The following is a 23,931-nucleotide window of genomic DNA, read 5'->3' as shown; positions in this document are numbered from 1 at the left end:
TGCCTGAATGGTTTTAAAAAAACAACCGAACAACTCAACAGGAAAATTCCAGCATGCTGGAGGGCATTTAGAGAGTAGCATCAGTGAAGAGTGTGGGATGAGGGACACAGGATGAGTGGCTTGGGGATGGGGCTGAACCATCCGGGTGAGTAAGAAGGTGGAGGTGAGGACTCAGAAACCTGTAAACTTGTAGGGTCGGACTAACTAACAGCGTTTGTTTGAACACTGGGGCATTTCTTGCCGGGTAATGCCAAATCCATACCTTCCCTGCCAAATTCATACCTTCCTTAAATGATTTAGTAAATTAGCCAGCATGTTTAATGGAAGAAAAGGTGTAAAAGGAAATACTACTTGCTTAACTCATTCTAAACTTCCAGGTCTCCTTCCTTGCCTTGGGGAACAGTAACCATAGTGAGGGTGACCTATCTTGTCCCAGGGGTGAACATTCCAGCACTCGAGTGTTTAAAGGGGGCTGAAGCAAGACAGAAAAACTAAATACATCCTACATTTCTGCTTCAGCTCAGGCTGGTTCCTCTTGTGGTACTGGGCAAGCAATGATTCCTGAAAAGACTACTCTTTCCTTTCCACAACGACACGCTGCCCAGGCCAGGGCTTTTTCCAGTGGCTTCCAGGACAGCCTGACTTAAGCTCATGACAAATGCATCATTACATCCCCAGAACTATATAGGATTATGATGTGTTCAAAATGGAAACTGCATCACATGATGATCCATCACAGCCCTTGAGCACAGGACAGTGAGGAGCTGCGCAGCTGCTCAGGTCAGGGATGAGAGGCTTGCCAGCAGGGATGAGAGGGTGTGTGAGATGAAAATAAGCCATAGGCAATATGTGTATTCCTGCCAATGACACAACTAGCATGAGGCAGGTACTGCCTCCCAGCCAGGAGAAAAGAAGTCCCGGCTGCTTTGGGCATTTTGATTTACAGAAGACACTGGAAATAGCTAAAGCAGCAGATCTATCCCAGTTAGTACAGGAGTCGGATGGTGACTTCCATTTCTGTGCTCTCTTGCTCCATGACTCATCATCTGGCATGTGGCACTTGGCAGAAGCCACTTATAGGCTGTGACTCATGAGCATCAGCTGAGGTGACCTGGGTTGGAACCTGCTCCACCTTCTTTACCAGCCATCCTCTGCCCCACCCCCCATCACATATGCTCCTAATTACCATAAGCAAATCTGCAGGGGAGAAAAAGACTCTGATGTTTCTAGCTGTTAATATCAGACTGAAATTGCTGCTGAATTAAGCTGCAGTGAAACCTTCTTTATCACAGACACTCCAGCAGCAGGAGGAGGAGGGACTATACTTCTATAGCAGCTTTCAGCCTGACCACCCTCAGAGCAAACTGAAGATCTCACAGGGGCAGAAATTAAACAATTCCTTTCTGGAATTGTCTGGGTGCTGGAGCCTGTCTGCTACAGGACTCCCACAGTACTCAAGAACCCACACAGAAAAGAAGGAAAAATTCTACCAGCAAATTAAATAGAATTAGTACCTGAGATGAGAGCTTAACCCCTCCTTCACTGCAGAGCCACGGGCAGGGTTTAGCTGAAAGGCAAGGCTGTGACTACGAACTGGCTGCCTCATGAATGTGCTCCTTTCACAGACTTGCCCTAGGAACCAGAGGCTGCAGTTGAGTAGTGACAAAAACACAGCCAGAAGTTGTGGGTGCTTCAGAGTCAAAGCCAGCAGCAGAGCAGACTGGATGGAGGTTCTCTCACCAACTTCTATGCCTGGGAGCTGTGAGCTCAAAGTTTGCCACCACAACAGCCTCAGCAGGACAGGGAAGGAAGAGTCCTGCTGAGGCTGCCAGGCATCAAACTCAGAACAGCTTTGTGGATCCAAGCTGGCTCTCTGGCCTGTGCCTGCAGGCATACGAGATGTCAAAGCTGCTGCCAAAGCTGCTACATGTCTACAGGCATGGTCAATGACCATCCTGCCCAGGTGTGCACTGCAGAGATGAAGGTTCTCAAGATTACAGCAAGAGACAGAGGAGGCACAGATGCTTTGTACTGATGGAGATACTCTCAACAGCACAGGATGTTCCAGGGATCTGAAACATTCCTTGAAGTACTGTATTTTAGGAAGACCTTTCAATCACCATGAGCATGGTGAGCCACTGGCACAGACTGCCCAGAGAAACTGTGGATGCCCCATCCCTGGAAGTCTTCAAGGCCAGCCTGGATGGGGCTTGGAACAACCTGGTCTAGCAGAAGGTGTTCCCTGTCCATGGCAGAGGGGTTGGAACTAGCTGATCTTTAAGGTCCCTTCCAACCCAGACCAGTCTGCTATTGCATGATTCTATGAATTATTTCCACTGGACCCTCAAGACTTTCCTTCCTAACATTTACTGGAACCTGCATTTAAACAACCTGGTGTTGCCCAGACCATGGCAACAGAGAGGCCCTGACCAGGCTTCATGACCAGGTTAAAAGAGATGAACTAAGCCTAAAAGGGATGAAGAAGGTCTGTCTTCTCAGTGAGTCAGATCTCACTGCAATACTGGCCAGCACACACTATATAAACATCTCCAGCAACTCCATGGCTGCGTATCTTCAGTATTGCTTTCTTTCCATTCAGATCAAAACTGGCATTGCATTTCAGTCCAACAGAATCACCACTACAAAACGCCTGACCCCTCCCTGCAAAGGAAAAGCACCCGTGATCACTGAAGAAAGCCCGACAAATACGGAATTCAATCTCAAGATAACTCTGCTAAAGAGGTTCTGAAGTCATGTTTACCATCCATGCAATTCAGAGCTCCATGAATGCAGGAATCACTAGCAAGTGAAAACCAAACACTTCTGGGTTGGCAAATTAGAGATGTACAACTCCATGTAGCAACACAGGAAAAGCACAATAGGCAGCAAAGGTGGCTAAGGGAGAGTGAACTCACAGCAGGGCTCAGTTCCTGAAATAACTCAAAGATCATCACAATTCACTGTAAATCAAGCAGCTAGAGATATCAAAAAGCCCCAGAAGGATTATTTCCAGAGCTGAACAAAGTAGTGGTGCAATGCTCTGCTCCCAGGACTAGTTAGCCATGTCCCAGTGAATGGCAGAAGCAAGGCAGCTATAGCATTACCTAGCAGTGATGGGCACTGCAGGTCTGCGAGACAGCCAGAATGCCTGCACCTGCAGTGCTGTATTGGTTTTAGATTATGAAATCCTACATGGACTTTAATATACACTGGTGTGTACACACTGTGTAGACACCAGATCAGGAGCTTCAAAATCAAGCACAAACAAAAAACATCCTCACAGCATCCTGGTTTTATTAGATATTCTTCTTCACACTATAAAATGGCTTTTCAAAGAGCATCCATGTCCAACCGCTGCCTCCTGCTAAGACTGCAGGAAATTTTAACCCTTCCTGGCTTCAGATAGTTTTGCCAAGACCAGAAGCAATAACTGGATACAAAGAAAGAAATTTTCTGTCTCTCTAAAGCAGGAATTTGCAACAAGCATTCTCTGATTTGAGAATGTTAACATGCTACGAAGCAAACAGGCAGAGTAACCACAGCATCTGGTAAGAATAATGCATGAAATTTATGCTGGTCTCTGAAGGACATGAGGACCACATATACTTTTGCTGCTGATACCCAACAGCTTTTAAACCACAGGATGGATTTTGCAATCCTTTGAAGACAGCTGGAGGAAAAGACCCTGTAGCACACAGGTTTGAAAAGGGAATTTGCCTGATTACTAAGTCCACGCATTTCTCTGTAGTCAGTTTCAAATACTGCCAGATTTTCATTTCAGCAGAATTCAGGGTGGGTGAAAAAGAGGGCAGAACAATTTCCAAGATGGGAGGACAAGAACCTTCAGAATTGGGAACGAATCCTCTGACCACAGCAATTCTGCGAGAGATTAGAAAACACCCTTTTCACCCCATAGCACGTCTTCACATAATCTCCTTGGTCAAAACAAGTCTACAAAGGATGCTCTTCTCAAGAAAAACAGAATCAAGGGCAACTGTTGCCACCCTCTCAGAAAGAGAGGGAGCAGAAAGATGTAATGGACATATGAACACATTCAGTCTTCATGGATCAGCTGCTATAGGGATGGGTTTTTATTCAGCACAGGAACACAGACATCTTTGGAGTGACTTAGAGGGGTGAAGCCCCACCCTCTTTATTTGCCAGCTGAGATCAGATGCTCTGCATGAGCTGTAATAACTCCAAAGTGGGGGTGACTGTCTGCTCCATTCTTCCCCCCAGGTACAGGCAGCCTCCTCCATATGGGAACAGTTTATGTCTAGAAACAGGTTCCATAACCCTCCCATAGGAAGTTAAGAGCGTATACAACCACAGCACTATGTATTCTTCACCTTTTTAGTGAATCTTGGGGTTTTTTGTTTTTATTTTGGTATGTTTGTTTGGTTATGTTTTGGTTTTATTGGGTTTTTTTCAGAATTTTTGCAACATTTTAGAGCTTGTAACTTCCCAAACTGGTAACATCTACACCGAATTACATGTCAGAGTAGTGATCTGTCAGTCCATTTGCACATACAGGCATTTCAGGCAACTTCACTGCTTGTCCCTGGCTTAGAGCAGGAAGCGTATCTTGTTTTCTGCTACATTCCAGATTTCCCTGAGCAGTCCCAAGCTTTTCCCTCTCTGCTCATGCACCAGCAGATGCCAAGATCATTGGTATGGTCACCAACCTCTTTCCAAGTGCTCTCCTGATGCGTGGTGTGTTTGTTTGCATGGCTGGTGGAAAGGCAGAACTCAGATGATCCAGATGAAACCGCAGAACCAATATACATAACAGAGTATTTTCCACACAACAAAACTAACAAAAGGCAAGCCAGAACATTAATAAAATACTTATAAAGCAGACCAGGCACTCCTAATGATTACACATACTTTTCTTCTAAGAGGAGAAACTTATCCCTTGCAGGGGCTGGCAACCCAAACCAAACACAACTTGTAAAGCTCTGTTAGGGACAGTTTATTTTAGGATATCGCTCTGCAAGACAGCTCATGTGATAATTAGGATTGGAATGACTGAGCTCAACAGAGCATTAAGGGTCTAACTAACTAAGTCTGATAACCCTGGATTAACCAAGGTCTTCTACTAAGGAAAGTCTTGCTGGGCTGTATAGGATGCATAGACCTGCTCAGTGGGAGAAGAAAAGTAAAGGAAACAGGGGTAATCCTTGGCTCTGTACTAGAAAAGCAGGTCAGAGTTCCAGGGGACACACCAAGTCTACTGGAGGGATGACCACTCTGCTTTTAATAATGTGATGGTTTAACACTGGGCCAGCAATCAAACCAATGACAGATGCTCTCTATTAACCTCTCTCCCTCACCTATAGGGAAAGGAGAGAGAATAAGGGAGAGAGACTGATGGGTTGGAAACTACACAGTTCTAATTAAACAGTAGTGATAAAAAGGAAAATGATTAAATACATACAAATATACACAAAAGCAGAATTATGTTCCATCCCCTTTCCCATCACCAAGGCTGAGGGGCAGGCCCTGGAAAAGTCAGCAGCAGACAGCAGCTGGGTGCAGCACTCAGGAGGATGTTAATCAGGATCAAAGTAGACAAAGAGATGGAATCCTCTCAGTTTTCTGGCCATGGATGAAGAAAAAGCTTGACCATTGTGATCCCTCAAATTTATACCAAGTATGATGCATATGAGATGGAATACTCTGTTTGGTCAACTCCGGTCACCTGTGTGCTCCACTCCTCCCTAAAGGAGGGTCACAGGTGTGACCCCTTTACTCCATTTTTCTTTCTGGATAAGATTTTCAGAACCAAGCAGTGGCCCTGGTTCAGCATAGCATTCTCTATCAGACACCAACTGAGAAACATGCTGTTATTTTCAGCAATTGCAGCTACGTAGAAGAGAATTCACTGAAAGTAAAATTAGAAGAGAGAAAAATCGGTTCTGTTCTGGCTCAAACCAGGACAAAAAACTTCAGGGTGTTAGAGAGGGCCGAGGAGACACCTTAAGACTGTTGTCTCCCTGATCTTCCCTGCTCAGACTTGCCTAGGTCTGGACATCTCCTTTCTTGAAACTCCTGTGTTCATTCTGTACTAGATGTCTATGAGATAAGAATAAGGACCAGCAACAAGAGGTGAGGCAGAATCTGCCTGTCCTAAGCCCTTGCACTGAGTTGGGCCTCTGCTCAGCCAGGAGGTTTCAAGACTCTGCAACTTCTATAAATACACTGGGTAGTCTTACTCACACAAACGCCAAGCCATTTGGGAATACTGCTGGGCTTTGAAGTTTGACAGCAAGATTCGTGGACTAATTAATCTCAGTACGTGAAAACTACTCCTATAATCAGTTTCAAATAATCCTCCTTAGTTTCCTGGAATGCTTCTGGATTACAAGCAGGGCACCTCCTAAATCATTATTATTTTTCTTTAGACTGTTAATTAATTCATATCACAAGCCCTACTGTTTCCCATTTAACACAAGTAATTTCCATTTCCTAAGTCTCTCCTCTTACGAGAGTTTTCCAGGACTTTGTGCCGTTTCCTGGGCAGTTTCTCAGTTGCCTCCAAGTTCTAAGCTAATTGCATACAGTTTCACAATCAATGGTGGGATGTCACCTGCTTTTTCCATTCCATTTCTTATATATCTTAACAAAGTAAATTCCCTTATGACCAAGGTGACGTCCAGGCACTTTTTGCACTTTAATGACATCAGTTTAATGAGTTGGAATAAATTTAATCAGTTTAATGATTTGAAACCTGACCAAGTATAATTGTGTGACTGTCCTCTGTTACAGCCGTCCACACAAATCAGTATCAAGCTCAAAAAAATCAAAGTTTTGAGCTTGATACAATAAAGACAAGCCTAGAAGAAACCAAGGGATTTTTCTTACGTCTGTTCTCTGCAGAGGGGACTTGCTTTTTGCTGTCTGTGTGGGGTTTGGGGGCGGTTTGCTTCCTCAAGTTACACCAGTTCTTGGCTTAGGCACGTGGGGAGAGATTTCCTCTGTCTCCACGCAACTTCTCTTTGTGGTCCCTGAAGAGCCAAGAGGGTCCTCAATATCTGACTCAGGTCTAGATTGAAGGATATTTTTCCTGGTGAATTTGCCTCATGAAATCAGTGAAGTCTGGCTTACCTCCAAGAAAGATCACCCTTTCCTTTTTACAGGCAGGCAAAGAGGTTGTTGTGGTTTTTCTTTTCAACCTCAATTTGTGCCAAGGGGGAAGTAGACAACACGGCAGCAAACCAAAATACTGGCTGCTGAAAATGGTACAAAGGGAAATCACCTCTCAGTGCCTCCTGGACAAATACAAATTAATTGCTTCAGCTCAGGGTGTTTCTCTACCCTGCAATACCAACACCACCAGCAGCATAAAGCCTGGGAGACATCAGGGCTACAGAGATGGAGACATTCTTTAGGGTCTCTAAAGCTTGTATGAAGTCACCAACAGAAGCTCAGAGAACAGGAACCCAAATGGGTCAACAACTAATACTGATGCAGCCTCACCTCTTCTCTGACCCAAAAAACAGCCAGTCTAAGAGGAAATAGGCACAGGGGTATGAAAAGGCTGTCAGTCTTACGGAAATAAGTCATCACCACCTCCACAGTGTTTTATAAATTCAATAATTATAAATAGCAAGTGTCTCCAGAAATTAAAATGTGACATAAGACACAGAGCTGAAAGCAGGAGGTGACAGTAAGGAAGATACCCTTTTCAACAGCCATTTCAAGAATTATGGCCTGCAGCTGGAGATAAATCTCAGCAGGAGGGTAAGTTGGTTGCACTGACTGTGGATGAGAGAGAACATTTTGCTGCCAGTAGAAAATGGCTAAGTGCAGATGTATCCTGAACTGAGGGGTCAAGCTACAATCACAGCTCATTACAAGCCACATTCAGGCAAGAAATCTAATTTAGAAGTGACTACAATTACTCACATACTAAAAACTGGGGAAGAAGAGGTCAACCAGAGCAAGCCAAACCCCAGGGCAGATGTGTCACTTCAGGTACCTACCATTAGAATGAATCAGACTAAGCCACAGAAGATGATGCCATGCAGGCCAACAGTATCTTGGGACAAGAGATGTGAATTATTTATTGCTTCTACTGTATCTTCTCATGTATGGGCTTATGATTCGACCACCTGAATTATTGGGAGTGATCTGAGGGTAGGACTACAGGGCCAAATGCCATATAAGCAGGCTCTGGAACTAGCCTCACTACTAAGAACAGTAAACTTTACTGACACAATGGTCCAGATGGGTCATTTTCCCTGCTGAGAAGATCATCTGTGAGGACAGCTGTTATCTCTGAGCTACACAGAAGATGCATGACAATGCAGCAAAAGGCATGCATGAATCCCTGCTCTTCTCCATCGGAACCTCAGACAAGGACCTAAAGAAGGTGGCCTGGTAAACCATTCAGGTGAATGAGACCTACTTGGTGAAAGGAGGCTAAGTAAGTGTGTGGTTGCTTCTGCACCAACGCAGGCAGAGCAGAATGGAGAAGAGCGTGCCAACTGGAAGCATTAGGTCCCCCTTTTACAGAAGTGATGGCAGCTGGTGCCAGTTTATAAATAATAAGGCACAGTTCTGGCATTAAAACAAACCAATGAGATTAGTCTAACCATCTGTATAGATCTAAGACTCCCTGCTTCCTTCAAGAGTAACACTTGAAGAGCCCTTTGCCTGAGTGTCAGCAGAAGCTGATCTAATTGGTGCAGGGTCTGTGTTAGCCAGCACTCAGGAGCACAAGTTTTCCCCAGGGTTGATTACATTACAGCTATGCAACTCATCAGCTCAAACCTCACACACAACTTGAGTTCCCATGAAAAACTCATTTTCCTGGAACTGTATGCTGTCTTCTTCTGCCACCGGTATGCAGCAGAGCTCCTGAGAATATGCCAGAGCCACTGACACTCAGGTGAGTCTCCTGCACATCTGGGATCCAAGGAGAAGGTGGACTCTCACAGTCCAGTACCCATTTCTTATCCATGTGTCCTTGTTTCCCCAGGAACAGAGCACATTCTAGTTTGAGGCAACAGTGGCTCCTGGGGAAGTATCAGCTGAAAATCTGCTGTGTAATTTCTAAAGTCTTCCCTAAAGGATCTATATTTTTCTTCCTGTAACTCCTCAAGGAGAAAATCCCCTCTTTCTGGGAGAAGCTGCTAGTTCTCATCACTCTGAGATACCTTTGCCACTGACCCAAAACGCACAACAACAGGGCAGTGACACTTGGTTTTTACTTTCAGAGAGCATCTTGTGCAGAAACAGAGAGAGACCGTCTGATGGTAATGCAAGTTTCCCATCACTTGCCAAGTGTTAGCATTGTTGCCATCACTCAAATACTTATTATTTATCACTCAAAGGTACTGCCAGCCTCACACTCCCAGCACAGCATAAAGGCCCACATATGGCCTCTCTTTCAGCAGTTACAGGGGTGAGCCTGAGCCAGAAGCTGCCATCACCTACATTACAGCCACTCACCTACATAACAGCTCTGCCTCCCTCCCATTTACAAGAGTTAACAATTCCAGTGCTTTCTGGGTTGGTTTGTTTTTCCCCCTCTCTGCTCATATAACCAGCAGCAACCTTGCCCATTAAGAAGTATTTGCATAAGTCTGACGGATAGATGGGAAAATGACATTGTCTACATGAGCCTAAGGCTGCAACACACCTGTAGTGGGGAGAGGAAGAGTTTGTGGACATGCCCGCTCTTAACAGGAATGTCCCTGCTTTGACCCACTTTCAGAACATGAATATAAAAATAAATTTAATCAACAGAAAACTGGAGCACAATCAGGGGCTAGACGCTGTTTCTTCCTCTTTGGAGAGTAACCAACTTACAGATGAGTGCTTGGGCACATAGGGAACCTGCTCACCAGACAAGTCGGCAAATCCCTGCTCAGGCTCGATCGCTGCTCTGGATTTCACCTCCTGCCAGCCAGGTTCTCTCAGCTCCTTCAAGCCTTACCCTGCAGCCTCTCACATGGCTCTGGAATGGGGTGAACGTGTAGCTCTTTTGTCCTTGCAGACTGAACTGCCAGAAGCACTTTATCCACATGAGGAACTCTTCCCACAAATGAGCACAGTAGCAGACAACTGAGCCTTCTCACGGCTCGTTAGATTTCAATGGCTTCCACAAACATGGGGACAAAACCTTCTGGTCCAGTAGTGTCCTGAGATTCCACAGCTGACAAAGAGGCATTTCCACTTATCCTCTGTGTCTCACCCACCTGCACAGGTCTCCACATCTCTCCCTTTTTGTTTGATTTTCTTGGGTTCAGCCAATGCTCAAGTACAACAGAGCCTTGCCTACTGAGGGGAATTATCACCCAGCACCTATGATACAGGAGTGGCTTTGAAATTAATATCTCAAGCTGACCTAGTTTGTATTGAACAGAAGGGTAAAAAGCAACAGTTCTGTAATGAAACCTTTTTAAATTTTAAAGAGCAGATCTCTAGTGTGTCAGGAAAAACAGCTAAGAAGCTGACAAGAACAAAGAGCTTGGAGAAGTACCGCAGAAAAGACTTTGAAAATAGGCTAAAAAAAAAATCTGGTATCTCCAAGCAAGGTGAGCAAATCAGAAGAGCAGGGCTCCTGATGAACCTGATGAACACCAGGAAAGGTAAGTAAAACAGCTAGAAAAATACTGAAGCTGCAGTAATGACAGGTTAGACAAGGAAGCTTCTGAAGTCGAAATACATTCAAGAAGATGAATGCATTCAAGTCAGAGGGACAAGGTACTCTTGATCCCAGAACAATGAAAGAGCAGTTTCATGATTGCAGCAAGCAACAGATTTTTTTTTTAGTAAAAATACATGTGAGGTAAGAGAGGAAAGAGGGGTAGCTGTGTGGCTGTCAGGTAATAGTAAAGCTTGCACCTTTTCTCAAAGAGGAAGAAAATTGGTCCACAATAGATTTATTGACCTGCTCTTAATACTACATAAGGCTTTCAGAAAATATTGGAAAAGAATACCAGGACTGGGAAATAAATGAAAAATGGGGCAAAAAACAGCATGGGGTTGCTAAGGGTGAATTACTGTCTGGCTATCAGGTATAATACCAGAGTGAGATTTTGATTCACCAGGAGCATCAGACTGGAAGAAAATTATCACCTCAGGGATCTTTTTTTTTTCTTTTTTTTTTTCTTTTTTCTTTCTATCACAGCCTGAGACATCTGAGAGGTGGTATTAGAGCTGTGGGCAGACTATTCCTGAATCCACAGCAGATTCTCCCAGGCCACCTGCACTTTCTGCAATGCAGGTCCAGATCCCTTGAATCCAGACATCCAGCTGCACTGAATCTCCAGCATTCTGCATCGATTCAGTGAGGAAGACACATGACAGCAATTTTATCACCCTTCTGAGAATAATTTCAATCAACTGCAGTTACCAGAAGCCTCTGTCCATCTTTTAAGCATCTCAAGGCAGAGATTATCTATGCACTCTCACTGCTTAACAGATGCTCTTGCAAGAGGGCACCTACAAGCCAGGCACAGTCTGTATGTGCTGGGGAGTGTTTGTATCCTGCACAGCAAAGGAGGCTGCATCATCTCCTTTTTATTCCTTTAGGCAAACATTGCATACACAAACCCTGGTACAAGTATGGGCATCCTGCATAGAGACATCCTGTTCCACGTCCTGTCCCCCAGCCCATGGTGTACCTACAAATACATATAAGCTGTTGTTACCCCCACCAAACTCTTTCAGGAGCCTCTTATGCAGCAGCAGCACAAACACATCTGGTACACATCTACAGGAGCACATCCCACTCCCTGCTCCCATTGGGCTCAGTGGGACAGAGACCTGGAGGAAAAAAGAAGGTTCCCAGGGCAAGACAAGGATGAGAAGGAGATGCAGCTCAGGAAGTCCCATGGTGTTTACAGGACATTGCCACAGACCTGTGAGCAGAATGCACCCCCCTGTGGTTTTGCTGGAAGCCCTCACCTTCCAAGCTGGCATTCTGCACTGAAACCCTGGGTTTATCTTCAGCAGGTGTAAAGGGCAAAGAGCCTTGCCACTCCATAAGGATGGAGATGGAGGAACTGACTGAGAGCCTGCAGCACCAAAATGGTTCCTTCATAAAACTGCAGCAGAAAAGACTGTGTTGAGGATCACTCCCACCTCCACAAAATCCCCAGGGCTGCACAAAGCACTGATCACCTTAGAAAACACAGTGTAATGTTTAAGAATGACAGTAGAAATTATACATTTATATTTCTTGGCAATAACATCCCTGAGTTTCCTCCCCTGTGCCCTCTGCCACTGGTCTCTGACCCACAACCCTGTTTCTTCAGTTCTGCAATGCTTTTCACACCTGCCTCTTCTGCTCCAAGGTTCCTCTACAGCTCTGCCAAGTATTTACCATTTTCTCTACATTTTTCGTATCACCCTGTTGCTCCTGAGAGGCCTATATATGCTTTATCTGAATTATTCTTGGGTCACTGACAAACTGCAGAAAGCTTTAGTGAACAGGCTAGAACTGCCAAGCTCACTCATTAGCAACACTGGCACATGAGGCTGTATGTGCCTGGAGGTAAAAAAGATCTCTAGTTCCCCCATTCTCCATACACCCCTACAACACTCATCTATCCAGACCCTGTGTGATTTATCCCTCAAGAACCAATGCTAATGTTAATGCACTCCTGTTAAGACCACACACCCTCAAAATACCTTCAATTGCAAATCTACATGCTCAGCACCTTCCATATACCCAGAAGACTGCATCTGCTATTTGCTTTTTGCTACAGTCCTGTTCATAAATTCCCCTACAGCAACATCACTGTACCAGAAATACCCAAATCTCATTCTTTTATACCTTTGCCTTATTGCTCCTGACAACTGCACCCTGAACATTGCCTCCCAGGCATCCATATCCCTATCCCACATATAACCTTCCCTTTGTTCAAGTCCTTCTCCCATTGCATTTGCAGAGGCAATCTGATGGAAGGATTTGTGCAGAGGGTGGGGGAGGGAAGAAGAAGGAAGGCAGGGAGGGAAAAGAGGGATTTGGCTATAACAAGACCATGTAATTAAGCTCTAGTAACTGGTACCCAGCCTGGACCCCCCGTTTCAGTAATTAAAAGCAGTAATTCTTCCATTCCTAGATAACCTATCTGATCTGCAAGAACAGGCAAGGAGAAAGCATCCATTTACACAGCCAGCACAGACACACCCTGGGCAACACAAAGGACTCCAGCCTGCACACAGCCCGTGCATGCATCCTTTAGCAAAAGAGCAGCATTTTACCTGACACACAATTTTAGCCCAATCCCTTTCGACCAATTAATTTACTGGTATTTAGGAAATAAAAACAATTTAAAAAACAAAACAAAACAAAACAAAGCCAAAAGGCAAACTGACAGCAGCCTTTCCTCTGTCTGTGCCCTTTGTTTCTGGCTTTTCATGGAAGTGCTGTCTGTCAAAATAGCTTTTGAGCTGCACAGCATCATCACTTCCAGGGAGGCACAGAGAGCATGGTAGCTGGTGGGACCAAAACAATCCGTGATGGCTCAGCTGTCATGGCAGGCACAATGGAGAGCTGTGTGACTGCATTCTCGGGGTGAAGCACAGCTCTCCTCTGCACAACCAGCTCCAGACATGACAACTGCTATTTCATAACTACAATGGACAAACACGCATTCATCGCAGCAACAACAGCCTCCTCACGCACTCACATCCATTAAAACCACACCAGCCCCAAAGCAATGCAGCCTCTCTAGAGACAAAGCAATCCTAAAATCTTTTAAGCTTCATCGCTTAGCTGGTAATCTCTGCAAAAACAAACCAGCCACTCTGCAGGACAACAAACGGCGTGAAAACCACCAGCATGACTAACACCCACCCCGATCATCTCTTCATCTCACCTTTCCACAGATCCTCTGTTTCCTGTCTCCTCTCACTCAACACGCTGGCTGCTTTGCTTCGGTATTGCTGAGCACTCAGATTCCAGCAAGCTCTGTGCTCTTTCACCAGGATGCTGTGAGAAACACAGAGTCAATTTTTTTTTTTTTTTAATTTTTTTTTTTTTTTTTTTTTTTTAATCACAGCTGCATCCCTGGCAATGCAGAGGGTCTGCGCAATCACATCCCCATCGCTCCTGCTGCTGCTGCTGCTGCTGTGACGTTGCTGCGTGTGAAGGAGCAAGCATGCCCACAGCTTCAGTTTGCAACCAGTCCCTGCGGGACCTCAGGCAAGGCAGGAGATGGGAGGGAGTGGAGAAGGAGAGGAGGAGAGATTAAGTCGAGCTGGGAGATGGAGGACTGGTTCTTACAGAAGCTGGGGAATCAGGAAGGTAGCATAAGGAGAAACAAAAAGACTAAAGCTTATGTCATAAAATAAAGCTGCAGCATCTCATTCTGTGGTGATCTTGGGTTTCAGGTGCTGCCTGATCTCTCCTTCTGTCTTTGTGAAGGAAAGCAAGGAGTGCTATATTCCTAGCATTGATAATGGCAGCCAGAGCCCTTGGAGATAAAATGCTTGTCTGCACAGCAATGCACAGGAGGATGGGAGGATGTATTAGTGAGAGATCAGGAAGACTACAAGAAGCTTCATGAAGCTTCTTTTACATTACTGTAGTGCCTTGTCCTAGACTGATTCATCAACATATCAGAAAGAATTTTTTTACGGAGAGGGTGATCAGGCAATGGAATGGACTGCCCGGTGAGGTGGTGGATTCTCCATCCCTAGAGACATTTAAAAAGAGACTGGATGTGGCACTCAGTGCCATGGTCTAGCAACCGCACCGGTGGGTCAAGGGTTGGACTTGATGATCTCTGAGGTCCCTTCCAACCCAGCTAATTCTATGATTCTATGATTCTATGATTCTATGAACAGTATCTACGTGGCATCCCTGAAGTGGGAGATGAGGGAGGCACCACTAGCACTTCCCCTAGTGCCAAACACACCTATCAGGGACAGGTTGGCTGAAGTCCTTGCTGTCAAAAGGATTCTCAAATCAAGATCCCAGCAAAATTTAGCTACAGCTTGTGATTAACATGCAGCCCATAACCTGGGCTAAATCCCACTGCCTCTGCAAAGCAATGGCAGATCTTCCTTCCTTCCTGAAAAATGGGAACATCTCCTGCAAAAGCTCAGATTCTCTTGCATTCTTGGGACCATGTGAAAGCATTTTTCTATCACTGCCTTCCACCAGAGGCAACTTCAACCTGCTCCACAGACAAGTCAGTGTGGTTCCTGACAGGGCACAGGTAGCCAAGGGACATGTGTAGCTGCCACGGTCAAGGCATGAACAGGCAACCCAGAAACAAAGCTTGTGCTCCAGGCTGTGCCAGGGGAGATGTTTCCAGCACTGCAGAAGCTGCTCTGACACAACCATTCCAGAGAGACCACTCAAGTTATTGCACTTCACCATCTATCACTGCTCCTACAGCCACTGCCCAGGGCTGAGCAGCACTCAGAAAATGAAGCATCCACATTGGAAAAAGCAGGTCCTATGAGCCAAACCATAATTCCATCCCCTAAACTAGGGCTCTGTGTGGAGAAAGTCACAGAAGAGGTAAAAATCATAAAATAGTTTTGGTTGGAAAAAACCTTTAAGATCATTGAGTCTACGTGATAACCCAGCATTGCCAAGTTCATCACGAAACCATGTCACTCAGCACCACATCTATACACCTTTAAAATACCTCCAGGGATGGTGACTTCCTAATATCCAATTTAAACCTCCCCTGGCACAACATGAGGCCATTTATGATTGTTCTATCACTTTTGTGAAGATACCAACTTGCCTACCATCTCCTTTAAGGTCCCTCCTTTACAGGGTCTCCCCTCAGCCTCCTTTTCTCTAGGCTAAACAACCTTCAGCTGCTCCTCATAATGTCACACAGGCACACAGTTTGAAGAAATAAAGAACTGTCACATGCTTCAGTACTTCTTGCTCTATGCCATCATGCAGCCAGAGCAGCAACCAAATAAAACAAATACAACAGCCTGGAAAATACAACACTTTGCAGAAGCTTCTGCTTTTGGGGCCAACATAAAAAGCCATGCCAGGACAATGTTAGACTCATTACTAGAAGTGGTTGCCAATTGTCTTGAATCCCAGACCACTAGAAATCTTTAAAATATCTCTTCTGGTAGCATTCAAATCCTATTTCTGCCTGAAAACCCAGCAGGTGGCTCCCACCAAGGGCTCCAGAGGCAGTAGTCTAGGAATACCCTACTGCAGAGGACCCTTGGTGGTCGGACTCACTGATCTCAGACGTTTTTTCCAACCACAGTAATTCTGTCACCCTTACAGAGAAAAGAGCCTTGGGCTGGCAATGGTCTGTGCAGCCCCTCTGCAATGCCCTGGAGCCAGCACCACAGAGGCAGCTCTCTGAAATACCGGGGATGGATCTCTCAGCCCCTCCCAAAGCTTGGGCTCCACAGATGATGGCTGAGATGCTTGTGCCCCATCTGTGCTCCTTGATGCTCACCCACTGGAGCCCACACCACCACCTGATCCCATTCAAGCCACAGGGACAAACCCCAAGAAGGATGCAGGAGCAAGGTACATACCTCCACGCCTGGCTTTTACAGATAGTTCTGCGGGGCTCTGCTCCACCCGAGATGCAGTAAATGAGACTATTTACTGCCCCCCCCCTTTTAGCATCCTTAGCAGCCCCTGGACCCCTGCACGGGCAGTCCCATTGTGCTGTCAGCGTTAATTAAGGCAGGCTCAAGCAGACATCTCCGGCTTGTTCAGCTGGGACAGCGGGGGAAGAGCAGCGAGGAAGGAGACAGAGTCTCAGCTGTGGAGCCCTGTGCAGAACAAGGAGCGTTTGTTACCCGGGAGACTCGTTCCCACAGCAGAGAGGAGAATGGAAACTATTTCGGTGCCCTCCCCGGTCCTCCACAAGCATTGCAAGTGCTGACGCCAGGAGGTATAAATGCTGGCAGGCTCCGCATCCCTGCCCCTGCCACAGGACAGTGGCATTAACCAGCTCACTGACAGCAATTCCTGCCCTCTGCAGCAGACATGTACACCAGAGCAGATGGAGACAGGAAGCTGGTTGGTTAAAAATCTGGCAGAGCAATGCAGCAGAAGAGGGGCTTCCTGAGAAACGTTCCTGTTTATTTATCTGTTCCCAACACAAACATTTGTATCCTCCCTTTCAAAAACATGTCCAGCATGGTCCCCCTGATCTCATGTGGCCTTCTGCCCCTGCAGCAAGCACCCCTTGGCTGCATCTGCTTCCTAGGATCTGCCCCTCTCAGCAGCTGGTGGGCTATCCTGGAGCTTCACAGGCACTAAGGGATTACAGGCACTAATGAGGAAGAACAAAGCTCTTTCCTGGGAACCATCTTCTAGGAGATAAATTCTCTTTGATCACAGAACTGAGTTGGTGCAAGGAGGGGCACGTGGCAGATTCCACAGTCTCATGCAAGGAGGGGAGAAGGGATGGTGCAAGCTGGTGATTATGCTCCTTAGAGAAGCAGGGTGTTGGAGATATAGGTACCAAAATATGTCTGCCCCTACAGTAACAGGTGTCCCCATCCTACTTGGCCTGAAGAGGTAGGGGGAAGTGCTTCCCACACAGCCCAGCACTGTGGGGTGCAGTGTGGCAAGAGAAAATTGGTTCTCAAGCAACATCAATTTCATAAATCATAGACATCACAAGACTCAGGCAGGGTTTTGGACATCTTGACAGCTTCTCCCCTGCTCCAAGGGTGTGAGAACTCGAGGCATGAGGCATTCTCCCACCCATAAATTCCAGTGAGGATACACATCGCATTTTCAGTGCTGGGATGCAGCAGAGCTCATCTTCCTGGGGGAATCCCATGTGCTGCACTCACACTGGATTAGAGTTCTGCCTGTACCTGGAGCTGACAACAGCCAGATCAAACAGATCAGGCAGACAGAAAGAAGCCCAACACATTTTTGCCTTGGCCTCAGGCTCCTTCCTTCATCGGCCCTCATGTACTACACCATAACTGGTTGCTAGGGTCAGCACATCTCCACGTACAGGAAGGAAGAAACCTTTCCACTTCTACTGCAATTGCAGAGCAAAATCAGAAGCAGCCCAAGTCACCCACCTATTTGCTGCTAATCTGCTCTGGTGATCCATGAACTGGAAACAGCTCAGGCGCAGATGCCAGCCAGCTGCCTGGGCTGTAGCTTGGACACCAAGCACCAGCCAGGAACAAGTCTTCAATCACACCTCACCATCAGAAGCAGTGCACAACCCGCCCATCCTCCTAACAATCAGACACAGCCCCAGAGTAGCTCCTTCTAAAGGATGGGTATTTTGATATAGCCCTTGTTACCTTCACTGCATCCAGACTTCTCCAGCAAAAAGAAAGTGGTATGAGCAACAGCAAGCTCAATGCCATGAAAACAATCTGTGTCTTGCTGTCTGTGAGTGAAAAAGCAGGAACGTGCCCAGGCTATGGCTTCTGGATCATCACAACCTCATTTTTAGCTTGGCCACAGGAGGGAAGGACATCACTGCACTTCCTCACATGTTCCCACAGTATGTGGCCCACGGACCACTCAGGAGTGAGGTGGGATAATTCAGTGCCCTTTCCACCTTGCTCACTCATTGGTCATGGCAGAAATATGGATCTCCAAGGCACAGCAACCTTATCCACCATCACTGAGGTCATTCCAGCAATCTCAGAGAGAGGGACATTGGACAGAGCTGATCTAAGAGCATGGTCCCACTCAAATGGTGCAAGGAGGACTAGAACACAGAGGCCATGACAGAAGTGGGAGGTAATGAAAACTGTAAAAATCCCCAGAAAAAAAAATTAAAAAATCATTCCCTATCCCTGCAAGCCCTGACTTCCAAGGTCGAACAGTGTCTCTCTCTCAAACACAGAGATCAATACAGGCTGATCATTACAAATATGTGCTTGACAATTTTTCTATTAAGTTGGAACAAGTATGGGAGTCTTGAATGAGGGGTCAAAAATCGAAGCAGATTGAGAAAAGCACATGTTAGCATAGTGGAAATGCTGCTCTAAGTCCTGAGGTTTCCCCAGGGGGTCACTAATCTACTCAGTCTGCCTTCTGAGGGGATATGAGGACAGAAGCACAGGAGTCTGTGGGGTTATGCTGGTCGCAGACACATCAGCAACAGCAGGACTCACCAGTCCCCCACGATGCCATGATGATCCTGCCCCGTGCCTGCTGCCCAGAACAGCAGTGCTGATGTCTTCAGGGCTAGTGATCCAAGGCAGGAGTTATGCACCAAGTAAGAAAATGGCTTGAGAAGACAAAACTGTTGATGTTTTAGCTCCAAAACTGGATGTTTGCTAGCTGTCTTCCATCAGAATTAATTCCCTAAATTTATTCCTCTGATGTTTAAGAGCATTCTCTAAATTTCCAGCTTATCTTTATCCATGCACAGCTCACCCATGTTCACTCCTGTTCCAAAAATGAGCTTTATTGTCAGTGTTTATCCAGTCTGTTTAAAGTTGTAACATCTGAGTGCTTTAATCACTTCACATTGTGCAGGCTCTCCATTTCTTTGATCATACCCACAGACTTTCTGTGGACCTGACCCAGTTTGCATACTGCCTTCAGAGGGTGACTGGAAATGTACAATCATCCAAGAAAGGTCCATGCCTTAATACACTAAAATTTCCCCATCTTTGCTACAAATATTTTGTCTAACATGTCATGTCAAATGACATAGATTATCTTTTTCATGGCTGTGTCATACCAGCTGCTCACGGTTAACCTGCATGTCACTGATGGACCTGGGTTTTCTCCCATCTCTCTCACTTTGCCTGGTGAGCTCCCAGCTGGAGATGAACTTCTTGCTTATTCCTCATGCACACAGCTGTGTGATTTTGAACTATCCATTTGTATTCCCCTTTGTATTATCCCTTCAGAACACCCAAACTTTTCCTCCTGAATAACCCTGAACTGCCATTGAGAATGCTTCCTACCCTCCTGTCTTTAGGAAGGCAGACTACCTGCCAGACCTCACTTTTTATTTAATACTTAGATGTATGTCAATTTGATGAATTGAATAGCTTCCATTTTGAGACTACTCTCCACCAACAAATTCCCTTCAGGCCAGTAGTTCCTCTTTCTGCATTCCTCTCAACTTCTTCTAGTCTGTTTGCTGTTCCTTACTTCTCTCAAGGGGTACTGTGGACGGAAGAGAATCACATGTGTTCAAGGGCAGGCAGGACAAACACTGGAAAGATCCATTTCAGGTTACTAAGCAGATAAAATATAATACACTTACCTAATTCCCTGAAAAAAAAATAATTAAGATATGATATCTGCCTTACATGCTCTCACTCCTCCCCATCTGACCAACAGCAACTGCTTTTGGAAAAATATTACTGAGGGGATCCTTCATCCCAATCACCACAGTGGTTTCCCACCCCCTGTTTTAAGGTCAAATCCTCCCTATTGGCAGCAGCTTGATGCCTCATTGCCCAGGAACAGAGGCTTTCACAAGCTCCATAAAAAGTCATGACTACCAGATAGGGTTAGTGCTGGCAAGGCTGCCCAGAGGGCTGGGCTGAGTTCCACATACTGCTACAAGACTGAGATGTCCATAGGAAAACCAAACCCATCCCACACCCAGCTGCCTCCACTCCCTTCCAGCCCAGCATTCCAGTATGTTCATGATGTTTTTTCTAGGAAAGGGCTGCTATCAACATTTTATAGGCAGGAGACTGGGGCAATGGGGAGATGTGAATTACTTGGAAAGCTGTGGGAATGGAAGATCTGATCCTACAACCCCAGTGCAGATCTTTTAATCCTAGTACTTAGTGCTCCCCAAGCAGGAGTGAAATAAAATAGCTTTTAGGCAAAGGTAAATCAGGACTGAAGCAACAGAGCAGCTCCTGAATCATGCCTGAGGTCTCACCATCAACCTGATAAACTCATAAAGCTGTACAGAAAATCTTCAGTTAAAGCAAAGCCCAGACATAACTGATCCAGTTTTGAATGCCTGAAGCAGGAGCTCAGCCCTAACAGCAACCCTGCTTCTTCAAGCATTCACTCAAAAGTTGATGATACACTCACACACTCTTCCACCAATTAAAGCATTGGCAAAAGAAGCAGCAAGGGTATTATTAAAAAATACATACATATATATGCATATGGACATATATATGCCTTCTAAACTGGCAACCAATAGCTCTGAGCAGTCCAGGGTAATGGTGGATGTAAGGGTGTTACTGGCTTCACTCCTCCTAAAAACAGTTTCCAAAACAGGATCAATGCTGCTGCTACAGCCCAATTTACCTAACCCATTAGTTTCATCAAAGCTTAATAGTTCCCCTCTGCCATGAGGAAAGACTTAAGTTGCCACATTACATACTACATTGGAGCTGGTGAATTTGGCAGCCACAGTTTTGCTGTATTCACTGCTTTGTATTCTGGCCTCAAACAAAAATTATTTCCAGCTAAGCAGCTGAAAAGCTGCAGGGCTGAGCTGAATCTGCAGCCCTGAAATGGTTCACTGTCTACAGACCAAGTACAGCCACAGACTGCTGGGTACACAGCATGCACTGCTCATGGTAGGTGACTGCTTACAGCTCCTGTGATGTACACCAAAGTGACATTCCCTTCCCACTCCAGGGGCTTTGCCAGGCTGACTCAAAGTGAGGGTGACTGCACTGCAAACGAGCTGCAGCTCACAGAGACTGCAATGGAAGGGATGCAGCAGGGAAGGGGCAAGCAGAAGGGAAGAAAAACATCACTGACGGACTCGCCAGAGACCACAGCCAAGAATGGAAAAAGACTCCTGCCCTCCAGTTTCAGTACTGAGTCATAAATATTCCAGTTTTCCAACGCAACTGCTCTGGATTTCATGCAGAAAACCCACGCTTGCTTCTCTCTGCGCATGCTGAAGTATTTCTCTGCCATCAGTGCTCAGGGAAACAACACAAGTCAAGCAGTGATATATGACAGCTCACCACAAAGTGTCCCCCAGCAGACCTCCTCATTGCCAAATACTCCTACCTTTGCAATGAAATACAGGGAGCAAAGAACCACAATTAGAGACATGTGATACTAATTATGGTTGAATATACTGTTTCCCCCCCCTCTTCCCCTCCAAGAATTCCTCTGTTTACCACTCACTGGACATGTAGTGCTGCTCTGCAGTGTTATCTGCCCCAGCTGGCTATGTTTTAGTGGTAAATACAGCAAAGTCTAGACAGTTTGTGGTTTTCTGCAAGGCACTCTGTGATTAAAAGAAGCTATTGAAGATGCACTCAAAAACCATTCACTAGCAGCAATGCTACAGCACAATACTGAGAGGCACAGGACTCCAGTGCCACCCAAGAGGCTGACTGTGCTCCTGAGCACCCTCATCCTAGCAGGCACTTATGAAAACTGCAAAGGGGAGAGGAAAGAGGACCACTGGAAAAACTCTGCTAAAAAGCCTCTCTAATGTGGGATTGCAACTGAACCCAGGAGACCCCATCCACCACTTGTGCTGGTTTTCAGAGGGAGGGGTTGTTTTTCACTCCTCATCTGCACCAATCTACAGTACCAATACTGTTAGCTGACAGGGTAAGGTTTACACATAAACAACAAATTGAAATAAATTATAATAATTACCATGACACCTCACACAGCACAAATTGCACAGCCCCACCCATAATCATCATGCATGACCTTCTCATTCAGAAAGGATCTGTGGTTACTGCAGATCACAGGCTGAACTTGAGTAATGGTGGTATTTTGCTCTGAAGGAGAAAAACAGTATGCAGGGCTGAATGAATGGGCATGTCATATTCAAGACATGAAGTAATTCTTCCTTTCTGCCCAACCCTGGCACGTGTCTCACGGACACCTCCTATGTGGACGAATTGGTGAGAGTTCAAAGACATCAAAGAAAGCCAGAAAGGAGTAAATTCCAAAGCAAGCAGGCCAGTTCTCTGTAGGAAACTAAGGTGTACATAAAAGCAGTTCTGAAATGTATAAATGGCTGCTGCCAAGAGCAAGTCAATAAGCTGTTCTCCATATCCTCAACAACAGGAATAGGCTGCCTGAGGGGTAAGTTTAGGTTAGACATCTATTCTAACAGATTAAACTAGCCATCCATTATACCACCAAAAAACCACAGCAGTCAGGATGCAATTACATGGCTGCTGGAGGTCTTATTCTTCTATGATTTCTGTTTGACTCAGAGGAGCAGGAAGCCTTTAATGCAAGATGAAAAAACTAGGGCAGTTCATTCCGTGAAAATACCTGAGAAACAGAAACATGCTCTTGAAAAGACACATCAGACCTGCAGGTGAAGACTGAGCAGGAAAGCATTCCATGCCAGATGATCCACTAGCTAGTCCACCTGTCTCTTAAGAACAAACTCTGGGGCAGTTTTTTCCTAGGTAAAATGTGTTGAGTGCCAACTTTCAGCCAGTGGATTCCTCCTCCTTCCATCCTTCACAGTGAAGATACTTTTTTCTCATTAATTGGGTCTTGTTGAAGACGATCCTTTACCACCACTGGGAACCCTCCTAAGTTTCTCTCTGGTTATGACAACCCACCTAGTACAGCAGGCTGTACTAGAGGTCTCCATGTCAGGTCAGCCCACAATTCATCAGCCTTTTCGTGGTGTGGTTAAACACTGGCTGGTGTTTTACCTGCTGCACGTAGCTGCTGTGCAGCCAGTTGTGCAAGGACCACCTCCTTCCAAAGACACATTCAGCCAGCAGGAAGCCATCCCGTATGCAGGCAGGCAGACAGAACATGGTAGTATGTGGCTGTCTACTATCTGCAGCAATTTTGGTCATGTTGGAGAAAGGCCCACAACAAAGAAAATCCTGTATGGATGAAGGGTGGAATGGGTGGAAATCCCACCACGTTTTTTGAAACAGAACAGAGAGGCAAAGCTCAGGCTCATAGAACTGAGGCATACTGCTCCACAGGGTTTGCCATGGAGGTATCTCTGCACTTCACAAACTGCTGGAAACAGTGATGTGAGGCTCTGGTGCCATACAGAAGAGATGGGAAACATCTTGCAAAGAGGTGTT

At 45.8% G+C, this 23,931-nt stretch overlaps 1 protein-coding gene across 10 annotated transcripts in view; it reads right to left on the bottom strand.

Moving 5' to 3' along the window:
* RUSC2 (RUN and SH3 domain containing 2) overlaps positions 1–23,931 on the bottom strand; it is a 63,137-nt gene that overhangs the window by 24,153 nt on the left and 15,053 nt on the right. Inside the window, exons 1-2 of one of the 10 annotated variants that reach the window (XM_071731838.1) lie at positions 16,495–17,331; positions 13,839–13,951 (exon numbers count right to left, since the gene is read on the bottom strand). The exons of 7 other annotated variants lie outside the window; for them this stretch is intronic. The gene's annotated coding sequence lies outside the window, so the exon portion shown is untranslated. Of the gene's footprint in view, positions 1–13,838; positions 13,952–16,494; positions 17,332–23,931 lie in introns of those variants that run through there. 2 more of the 10 variants (XM_071731839.1, XM_071731840.1) reach the window with 2 other exon arrangements.

The sequence above is a fragment of the Heliangelus exortis genome, chromosome Z (genome assembly GCF_036169615.1).
Source record: "Heliangelus exortis chromosome Z, bHelExo1.hap1, whole genome shotgun sequence".
In the NCBI taxonomy this organism is placed as follows: Eukaryota; Metazoa; Chordata; class Aves; order Apodiformes; family Trochilidae; genus Heliangelus; species Heliangelus exortis.
This window is presented reverse-complemented; position numbering and strand designations above follow the sequence as displayed.